The following is a 10,443-nucleotide window of genomic DNA, read 5'->3' as shown; positions in this document are numbered from 1 at the left end:
AGGCAACAGTGCAAGCACAAACAACACAGAGATTCAGTGTAGGGGTCATGGACACTGACCAAACTGTGCCGTTCATGCCTGGGGTCCCCAGGTTCCTGGGGTAAGGCATTCATGTACAAGGGGCGGCTGGGGCCGTGGGGAGTGTCTGAACACAGCATGAAGGCCTGCAAAGGGAGGCTGATGCACCGGTGCAAGCAGAAAGCACACGGCGATTCAGTGCAGGGGTTGGGGACACTCGCCACCCCATGCCACACATGCTTGGGATCCCAGGGTTTCTGGGGTCCCTGCTTCTAGCCCCTCTGGAGGGTAGGTCCGGGGGTAGAGTCTCAAGGTGGCAGGGAGCCCTGCAAGTGGAGGCCTAGGCACCAGCTCCAGCACAAATCACTCGGCAATTCATTGCAGGGTTAGGGAACTCTGGCCATAATGTGCTGTGCATGATCGGGGTCTTGTTTTCCCTCGGGTCCAGGGTTCATGGCCTAGGGATGGTTGGGCCATGCAAGGAGGGTCATAATGTGGCAGGGAGACCAGCAAGGGGAGGCTGAGGCTCTGGTGCAAACACAAACTACACAGCAATTCATTGCAGGGGGCGGGGACTAAGGCCATCCCGTGCTGCACATGCTTGGGTTCCCAGGGTTTCTGGGGTCCTTGCTTCTAGTCCCTCTGGCATGTTGGCCCTGCAGGGAGGGTCTCCACACGACAGGTAGGCCTGCAAAAGGAGGCCGAGGTACTGGTGCAAGCACAAACAGCACAGCAATTCAGTGCAGGGGTCAGGGTCTCTGGCTGCCCCATGCTGCACCTGCTCAGAGCCTCGGGGAACCTGGGGTCCTTGCTTCTAGCCGCTCTGGAGTGTAGACCCTACAGGGAGGGTCCCAAAGTGGCATGGAGGCCTGCAAGGGGAGGCCGAGGTAGTGGTGCAAGCACAAATCACACGGTGATTTGTTGCAGGGGTCAGCAACGCGAGCTGCCCTGTGCCACATATGCTCGGGTTCCCAGGGCTTCTGAGGTCCCTTCTTCTAGCCCCTCTGGTGTGTAGGCCCCGTGGAGAGGGGGCCAACCTGGCAGGGAGGCCAGCATGGGGAGACCAAGGCACAGGGGCAAGCACAAACCACACGGCAATTCAGTGCAGGGTTTGGGGACTCTGGCCACACTGTGCTGCACATGCTTGGGGTCTGGGTGTCCCAGGTTTTGGGGTCCATGGCTCAGGGATGGCTGGTCCCCGGGGGGAGGATTCCTACTCAGCAGGGAGGACTGCAAGTGGATGCCAAGGCACTTGCATTGGTACAAGCACAAAACACATGGCTATTCAGTGCAGGGTTCGGGGAGAGTGGCTGCCCAGTGCTGCATATGCTTTCAGTCCCGGGGTTTCTGGGGTCAGTGCTTGTAGACACTCTGTCGGGTAGACCCCTCGAGGAGGGTCCCAACATGGCAAGGAGGCCTGCAAGGGGAGACCAAGGCACCAGTGCAAGCAGAAACCACACGGTGATTCAGTGCAGGGGTTGGGGATTCTGGCTGCCCTGTGCTGTGCATGCTTGGCGTCCAGAGGTCCCTTGGTCCTGGGTTCACGTCCCAGGGGCAGCTGGGACCCGCAGGGAGGGTTCAAACGCGGCAGGGAGACCTACAAGGGGAGGTTGAGGCACCATTAAAATGAGAAACCACACGGCAATTCAGTCCAGTGGTTGGGGACAGTGGCTGCCAAGTGCTGCGCAAGCTCGGGGTCCTGGAGTCCCTGGGGTCCCTGCTTCTAGGCCCCTTGGCCTGTAGGCCCCACGGGGAGGGTCCCAACGTGGCAAGGAGGCCTGCAAGTGAAGGCCAAGGCACGAGTGCAAGCACAAACCTCACGGCAATTCAGTGAAGGGTTAGGGAACTCTGGTCACCCTGAGCCATGCACGATCGGGATCCCGGCGTTTCTTGGGTCCCTCCTTCTAGCCCCTCTGGCAGGTAGACCCTATGCAGGTTTGTGCAAGCACAAACCACCCGGTTAGTGAGAGCCCTGTTCGGGTACCATGGCTGCCCCATGCCATGCATGCTTGGGGGCCCGGGGTCCCTGGGGTGTGGAGTTCTTGGCCCCAGGGTGGCTGGGCGGCTAGGTGAGGGTACCAACGCCCCAGGTAGACCTGAAAGGGGAAGCCAAGGCATGGGCGCAAGCAGAAGCCACCCGGTGAGGCGGGGCAGAGGTCAGGGTCCGTGGCCACCATGTGCAGCGCGTGCTCGGGGACCTGGCACCCTGTATTCCAGGGATTGTGGCGCCAGCGTGGCTAGGCCTCTGGGGAGGGTCCCAAAATGGCAGGGAGGTCTGTAAGGGGAGGCCGACGCACGGGTGCAAGCACAAACAACCCGGCAATCAGAGCACGGTTCAGGGCCCTTGGCCACCACGTGCCATGCATGTTTAGGGGCCCACGATCCCTGGGTTCACAGCTTCGCACCACTCTGGCGGCTGGGCCCTGCAGGGAGGGTCCCAATGCAGCAGGGAGGCCTACAAGGGGAAGCAGAGGCACCAGCGCAAGCGCAAACCACCGGGAGAGTCAGAGCAGGAGTCTGGGCCCCCGGTCGATAAGTGCCTGGCATGCTCAGTGTCCCGGGGTCCCTCGGGTCTGGGGTTCATGGGCCCAGGGAAGCTGGGCTCCACAGTGAGTTCCAAAGTGGCAGGGATGCCTGCAGGGGAGGCTGAGGCAATGATGCAGGCACAAACCAGCCAGTGAGTCAGAGCAGGTTCGAGACCCCTGGCCACCCCATGGCCCTCATGCTCCTGGTCCTTGGGTCCCTGGTGTCCCAGCTTTGCAACCTTCTGGCAGATGAACCCAGCAGGGAGGGTCCCAACATGGCAGGGAGACCTGCATGGGGAGGCCAAGGCACCGGTGCAAGCACAACCCACATGGCAAGTAAGAGCAGGGGTTGAGGACCGTGGCCGCCACCTGCTATGCATGCGCATGGCCCCAGGGTCACTGGCATCCACCATTCCTGGCCCTGGGGAGGCTTGGATCTGTGCGGAGGGTCCCAACGTGGTAAGGAGGCTTGCAAGGGGATTCCAATGCAAGAGTGCAAGCATAAACAACCTGGTGAGTCAGAGCAGGATTCGGGGCAACTGGCCATGCCGTGCCATGCATGCTCGGGGTCCTGGGGTCCCCAGTGTCCCGTCTTCATGCCCCTCTGGCATCTGGGACCCACGGGCAGGGCTCCAATGCGGCAGGGAGGCCTGCAAGGGGAGGCTGAGGCACTGGTGTAAGCACAAAAATGTGGCGAGTCACAGCAGGAGTCTGGACTCCTGGCCACACTGTGCCACACATGCTTGGGGTTCTGGGGTCCCTGGGGTCGAGGGTCATGGCCTCGGGACCATTGGGCCTTGCAAAGAGTGTCCCAATGTGGCAGGGAAGCCCACAAGGGGAGGAGGAGTCCCCGGTGCAAGCGCAAACCCCATGGCGAGTCACAGCAGGGATCAGGGCCTCTGTCTGTCCCGTGCCATGCCTGCTTGTGGTCTGGGGACCCTGGGGCCGGGGATCATGGTCTTATTGTGGCTGGGCCTTGCAGGGAGGGTCCCAATGCAGCAGTGCTGCTTTCAAGAAAGTGGAGGCCAAGGCACCGGTACAAGCACAAACCAGCCAGAGAGGAAGAGCAGGGGTCAGGGCCCCTGGCCTCCCCGTGAAGCACATGCTTGGTTTCCCATGGTCCTTAGGGTCCCAGTTTTGCGACCCTCCAGTGGCTGGGCCCCACAGTGATGGTCCCAACGTGGCAGGGAGGCCTGCAATGGGAGGCGAATGTACCAGTTCAAGCACAAACAAGCGGTGAGTCAGCTACAGTCGGGGCTCCTGGCCGACACGTGCAGTGCATGCTCGGGGTACCCGGCGTCTCGGCTTCATATCCCTCTGGCAGCTGGGCCCCCTGGTGAAGGCCCCAACATGGCATGGAGGCCTGCATGAGGAGGCTGAGGAACCGGTGCAAGCACAAAAAACCCGTTGAGGCAGAGTAGGGGTCGGGACACCTGGCCGCCCCATGCCTGACATGCTCAAGGTCCTGGGGTCCCTCGGATCCAGCTTCAAACCCATCTGATGGCTATGCCCCGCTGGGAGGGTCCCAATAGAGCAGGGAGGTCTGCAACGGGAGGCCAAGGTACCGGTGCAAGCACAAACCACCTGACATGTCACACCTGGGTTCGGGGCACCTGGCCGCACCATGTCGTCCATGCTTGGGGTCCCAAGGAACCTGTGGTCACGGTGTTGTGCCTCTCTGGTGGCTGGGCCCATCAGGGAGGGTCCCAATGTGGCAGGGAGGCCTGCAAGGAGAAGCTAAGGCACCAGTGAAAACACAAATCAGCTGGAGAGTCAGAGCAGGGATCGGGGCCCCTAGCCACCCCGTGCCGCCCATTCTCAGGGTCCCAGGGTCCCTGGGGTCTGGCATTTATGGCCCTGGAGCAACCTGACCCTGCGTGAGTGTCCCAACACAGCACAGAGGCCTGCAAGCAGAGGCCAAGGCACCAGTGCCAGCACAAAACACCCTGCGAGGCAGAGCAGGGTTCTGGGACCCTGGCCACCCCGTGCTATGCATTTTCTGGGGCCCACGGTCCCTGATGTCCTGGATACACTCCCCTCTGGCAGCTAGGCCATGGGGAGAGGGTCCCAACACGGCAGGGAGGCCTGCAACTGGAGGCCGAGGCACAGGTGCAAGCACAAACCACATGGCGAGGCAGAGCAGGGTCAGGGCACCAGGCCACAAAATACCATGCATGCTCAGGGTCCTGAGGTCCCTGGAGTCCTAGCTTCATGCACCTCTGGCAGCTGGGCCTCGTGGTGGGGGTCCCCACGCGGCAGAGAGACCTGCAAGGGGAGGTCGAGGCATCAGTGTAAGCACAAACTAGCTGATGGGGCAGAGCACGGTTTGGAGCCCTTATTGTCCCGTGTCATGCATTTTCAGGGTCCCAGGGTTCCTGTGGTCCTGGCTTCATGGCCCTCTGGCAGCTGGGCCCCACGGTGAGGGTCTCAACATGACAGGAAGTCCTGCAAGGGGAGGCCGAGGCACCAGTGCAAGCACAAACCAGCCGGCAAGTCAGAGCAGGGGTCAGGGACCCTGGCCGCACCGTGCTGCAAATGCTTGGGGTTCCTGGGCACCGGAGTTCACAGCCCTGGGGCAGCAGGACCCCACAGGGAGGATCCCAACATGGCAAGGAGGCCTACAATGGGAGGACAAGGCATCTGTGCAAACACAAAAAACAGGGCAAGTCTGAGCAGGAGTCTGGTTTCTTGGCCTCCGGGTACCACGCATGCTCAACATACTGGTGTCCCTGGCTTCTGGGCTTCATGGCCCCAGGATGGCTGGGCCCAGCAATGAGGGCCCCAACATGGCAGGGAAGCCCACAATGGGAGGCTGAGGCATCAGTGTAAGCACAAACCACCCGGCGAGGCAGAGCAGGGGTTGGGGCCACTGGCTGCCCCATGCTGCACATTCTCAGGGTCCCAGGGTCCCTGGGGTACTGGCTTCATACCCCGCTGACAGCTGGCCTTGCAGTGACGTTCCCAACGAGGCAGGGAGGACAGCAAGGGGAAGCCGAGGCACCCACGCAGGCACAAACTACCCAGCGAGGCAGAGCAGGGGTTGGGGCACCTGGCCGCCCCATGCTGTGCCTTCACATGGTCCCTGTTTTGTGCCATTCTGGCAGCCAGTCCCCACAAAGAGTGTCCCAATGCATCAGGGAGGCCTGCAAAGGGAAGCCAAGGCACTGGTGCAAGCACAAGCAACCAACAAATCAGAGCAGGAGTCAGGGCTCCTGGCCGTCCCATGCCACTTATGCTTGGTTTCTAGGGTCCCTGGGGCCCGGGGTTCATGGCCCCATGGAGGCTCCGCCCTGTGGTGAGGGTCCCAACGTGGCAGGGAGGCTTGCAAGGGTAGGCTGAGGCACAGGTGCAAGCACAAACCACCTGGTGAGTCACAGCCAGGGTCGGGGACCCTAGCCGCCCTCTGCCACACATGTTCTCGGTCCCTGTGGTCTGCAGTTCATGGCCCCGGGTCGGCTGGGCCCCACAGAGAGTGTCCCAACCCAACAGGGATGCTTGCAATGGGAGGTCAAGCCACCAGTACAAGCATGAAGAAGCGGCAAGTCAGAGCAGGAGATGGGGCTCCTGGCCACCCCTTGCCACACATGCTCAGAATCATGGGGTCCTTGGGGACCAGCAATCACCACCCCAGTGCTCCTGGGCCTCAGGGTTAGGATCCCAAGGCATCAGAGACACCTGCAAGGGGAGGCCAAGGCACTAGTGCAAGCACAAACCACCCGGCTAGTCACAGCAGGTGTCAGGGCTCCTGGCCGCCCTGGGCCACACATGCTCAGGGTCCAGGGGTCCCTGGGGTCCTGCCATCACTCCCCTCTGGCAGCTGAACCCCACAGTGAGGGTCTCAACATAACAGAGAGGCCTGCAAGGGGAGGCCGAGGTACCAGTGTAAGCCCAAACCAGCAAGAGAGGCAGAGCAGGGGTCACAACCCCTGGTCGCCCAGTGCCGCGTATGCTCAGGGTCCCGGGGTTCCTGTAGTCCTGGTTTCATTGCCTTCTGTCAGCTAGGCCACGTGGTGAGGGTCCCAAAGTGACAGGGAGGCCTACAAGTGGAGGCCGAAGCACTGGTGAAAACACAACCCAGCCGGCGAGTCAGAGCAGGTGTTGTGGTCCCTGGATGCCTGGTTCCTCACATGCTTGGGGTCCCGGGGTCCCTGAGTTCTGGGGATTGTTGGTGTGGAAGGAAAAAAAGGTGCAGCAGAGGTCGACACCATAGACAAAAGTGCCTCCCAACTGAACATGCATGGGCCTCAGGGGATCCTGGGCCTACCTAGTTCATACCTATGGAGGGCCATGGGCCCAAGGGGTGCAGCCTAAAGTGGCAGGAAGTCTTGAAAGGGGAGGTTGGGGCACCTGTGCGGTGTGGAAGGACACAAAAAGGGCACGGCCAAGGTTCACCCCACGGGTGAAAGTGCCTACCAGCCGTACAGGTGCAGGGCTCAGGGGAACATCAGAGTCCCTTTTTTGTGCCCACAGAGCATCTCCAACCCACGCAAGACAGCCCAAAGCAGCAGGAAGGCTTTAAAGGAGAGGTCCAGGCATTTCTGTGGTGAGAAAGGCAAAAAAAAAAAAAAAAAAAAAAGCCACTGCAGAGGTCCTCCAATGGGAGAAAATGCCTCTCAATCGCTCATTTGCAGGGCCCTGGGGATCCTGCGTGCCACTGCTTCACGTTCATGGAGTGTCTCAGGCCCACGGGGAGCAGTTCAAAGTGGAAGTAAGGCTTTAAAGGGGAGGTCGAGGTACCTGTGTGCTATAGAAGGAAAAAAAACGGCACAGCAGAGGTCTCCATCGGGCAAAAGTGCCTCCCAACCACGAATACGCTGGGCCCAGGGTATCCTGGACTTCCCCGTTTCATGCCCATGAAACATCTTCGGCAGAAAGAGGGCAGCCCAAGGTGGCAGGAGTGCTTGAAAAAAGAGGTCAAGGCCCCTGTGTCTTGCGGAAGGAAAAAAAAAAAACAGAGCCACAGAGGTCTCCCCAATGGGTGAAAGTGCCTCCCAGCCGTGCATTCACTGTGCCTCAGGGATCATAGGCATCCCTGGTTCAGGCCCAAGGAGCGTCTTGGGCCCATGGGGGAAAGCCTAAATCGGCAGGAAGGCTTGAAAGGGGACTTGAGGCACCTGTGTTGTGTGGAAGGACAAAAAAAACAGCACGGCCGAGGCCCACCGCATGGGCGAAAGTGTCTCCCAAATGACAATGTGCAGGGCCTAGGGCGTCCTAGGCGTCCCTGGTTCATGCACCCAGAGCTTCTCGGGCCCACGGGGGACTACCCAAGGTGACAGGAGTGTTTGAAAGGGGCAGTCCATGCACCTGTGTGTTCTGGAAGGAAAAAAAAATGACGTGGCATAGGTCCCCAACATAGACGAATGTGTCTCTCACCTGCACATGTGCAGGGCCCAGGAGATACTGGGTGCCCCTGGTTCGTGACTACAGAGTGTCTCTGGCCCATGGTGGGCAGTCCAAAGTGGAAGGAAATCTTGAAATTGGAGGTCAAGGTACCTGAGTCTTGTGGAAGGAAAAGAAAATGGCACAGCATAAGTCCTCCCTAAAGGCGAAATTGCCTCCTAACTGTGCATAAATGGGGCTCTGGGGATCCTGGGATTCTCTGTTTCAGACCCATGGAGCATCTTGGGGACATGAGAGAAGATCAAAGCAGCAGGAAGGCTTCAAATGTGGGGTAGAGGCACCTGGGTCTTGAGGAAGGGAAAAAAATGGCATGGCACATGTCTCCCAATGGGCAAAATTGACTCACAACCACGCATGTGTGGGGCCCGTGTTTCATGCCCACAGAGCGACTCGAGCCCATGGGGGGTGGCCAAAAGTGGCAGGAAAAGTTGGAACTTGGGCATCCCTGATTCACGGCCACGGAGCGTTTCGGGCCCACATGGGGCAGCCCAAAGCGGCAGGAAGGCTTGAAAGTGGAGGTTGAGACACTTGTGTGGTGGTGAAAGTAAAAAACAATGGCACAGCTGAGGTCCCTCCCACAGGCAAAAGTGTCTCCCAACCACGCATGTGTGGGGCCCAGGGGATCATGGGCATCCCTGTTTCACAACAAGTCAGAGTCTCTGGCCAATGGGGGGCAGCCCAAAGCCCCAGGAAATCATGAAATGGGAGGTCGAGTCATCTGTGTGGTGTGGAAGGATAAAAAAACGGCACGGCAGAGATCCCCACCACTGGTGAAACTGCCTCCCAAACATGCATGCTTGGGGCTCAAGGGATCCTGGGCTTCCCTGGTTCATGTGCACAAGACGTCTCATGCCCACACGGGCAGCCCAAAGCAGAAGGAAGTCTTGAAAGGGGAGGTCGAGGGACCTGTGCTGTGTGGAAAGAAAAAAAAAAAATACAGTGAGGCAGAAGTCCCCACCACGAGAGACACTGCCTCCCAACAGCACATGTGCACGGCCCAGGGGATCCTGGGCATCCCTGGTTGATGCCCACAGAGCATCTCATGCCCACAGAGGGTAGCCCAAAGCTGCAGGAAGCCTTGAAATGAGAGGTCGAGACACCGGTGTGGTGTGAAACGAAAAAAAATAAGGCGAGGCAGAGGTCCCCTCAACGGACGAAAGTGCCTCAAAAACGAACATGCACAGGGCCCAGGGTGCCCTGGACATCCCTGAATTATGCATCAGAGACTCTTGGCCCCATGGGGGGCTACGCAAAGAGGCAGGAAAATTTGAAAGGGAAGGTTGAGGTACCTGTGTGTTGTGGAAGTTAAAAAAATATTAAGTGGAATAGGTCCCTACCAAAGGCGAAAGTGCCTCACACCCAAGCAGGCATGGGGCCCAGGGGATCCTTGGCATCCCTGATTCGTACCTAAAGAGTGTATCGGGCCCACGGGGGGCAGTCCAAAGGGGCGGGAACGATTGAATAGGGAGGTTGAGGCATCTGTGTGGTGTGGAAGGAAAAAAAAAAACTGCACGGCAGAGGTCCCCCCATAGGGAAAAATTACTCCAAAAAGCGCATGCACAGGGTTCAGGGGATCCTGGGTGTCCCTTGTTCAAACAGACACAGTGTCTCGGGTCCATGAGGGGCAGCCAAAAGCGGCAGGAAGTCTTGAAAGGGGAGATAGAGGCACCTGTGTGGTGTGGAAAATAAAACGGAGCGACAGAAGTTCCCCCCCACGGGAGAAACTGCCTCACAACATCTCATGCATGGGGTCCAAGGGATCTGGGTCATGTCTTGTTTGCACACACGGAGAGTTTCAGGCCCATGGGGGGCAACCCAAAGTGGAAAAAAGGCTTTAAAGGGTAGTTCGGAGCAACTGTGTGGTGTGGAAGGAACAATATACAGCGTGCAGAGATGTCCCCACGAGCGAAAGTGCGACCCAGCCGCGCATGCACAGGGCCCAGACGATCCTGGGCTTCCCTGGATTGCAGCCACTAAGTGTCTCGGGCCCAAAAAGGGCAGGCCAAGGCGACAGAAATGCTAGAAAGGGAAGGTCGGGGCCCCTGTGTGTTGCGGAAGGAAAAAAAAACGAAGCCACAGAGGTCCCCCCAATGGGTGAAAGTGCCTCCCAACCATGCATTCATTGCACCCAGGGGATTGGGGGCATCCCTGCTTCAGGCCCAAGGAGTACATTGGGCACAGGAGTGGCAGCCGGAAGTGGCAGGAAGGCTTGAAAAGTTAGGTCGAGGCACCTATGTTGTGTGGAAGGAAGAAAAACGCCACGACACAGGTTCCCGCCATGGGTGAAAGTGCCTCCGAACCGCCCGTGTAAGGGGCCAAAGGGATCATGGGTGTCCCTGCTTCATGTCCAGAGAGTGTCTGAGGCTGAGGGGGGGTAACTCAAAGAGGCAGTAAGCCTTCAAAGGGGAAGTTGAGGCAACTTTGTGGTATGGAAGGACAAAAATGTCGCAGCAGAAGCCCCCCAGTGGGCGTGAGTTTCTTCCAATCATGCATGCGTGGG

This window comes from Pongo abelii, chromosome 15, assembly GCF_028885655.2.
Source record: "Pongo abelii isolate AG06213 chromosome 15, NHGRI_mPonAbe1-v2.0_pri, whole genome shotgun sequence".
In the NCBI taxonomy this organism is placed as follows: Eukaryota; Metazoa; Chordata; class Mammalia; order Primates; family Hominidae; genus Pongo; species Pongo abelii.
The sequence above is the reverse complement of the archived record's forward strand: the minus strand, read 5'-3'. Positions refer to the sequence as shown.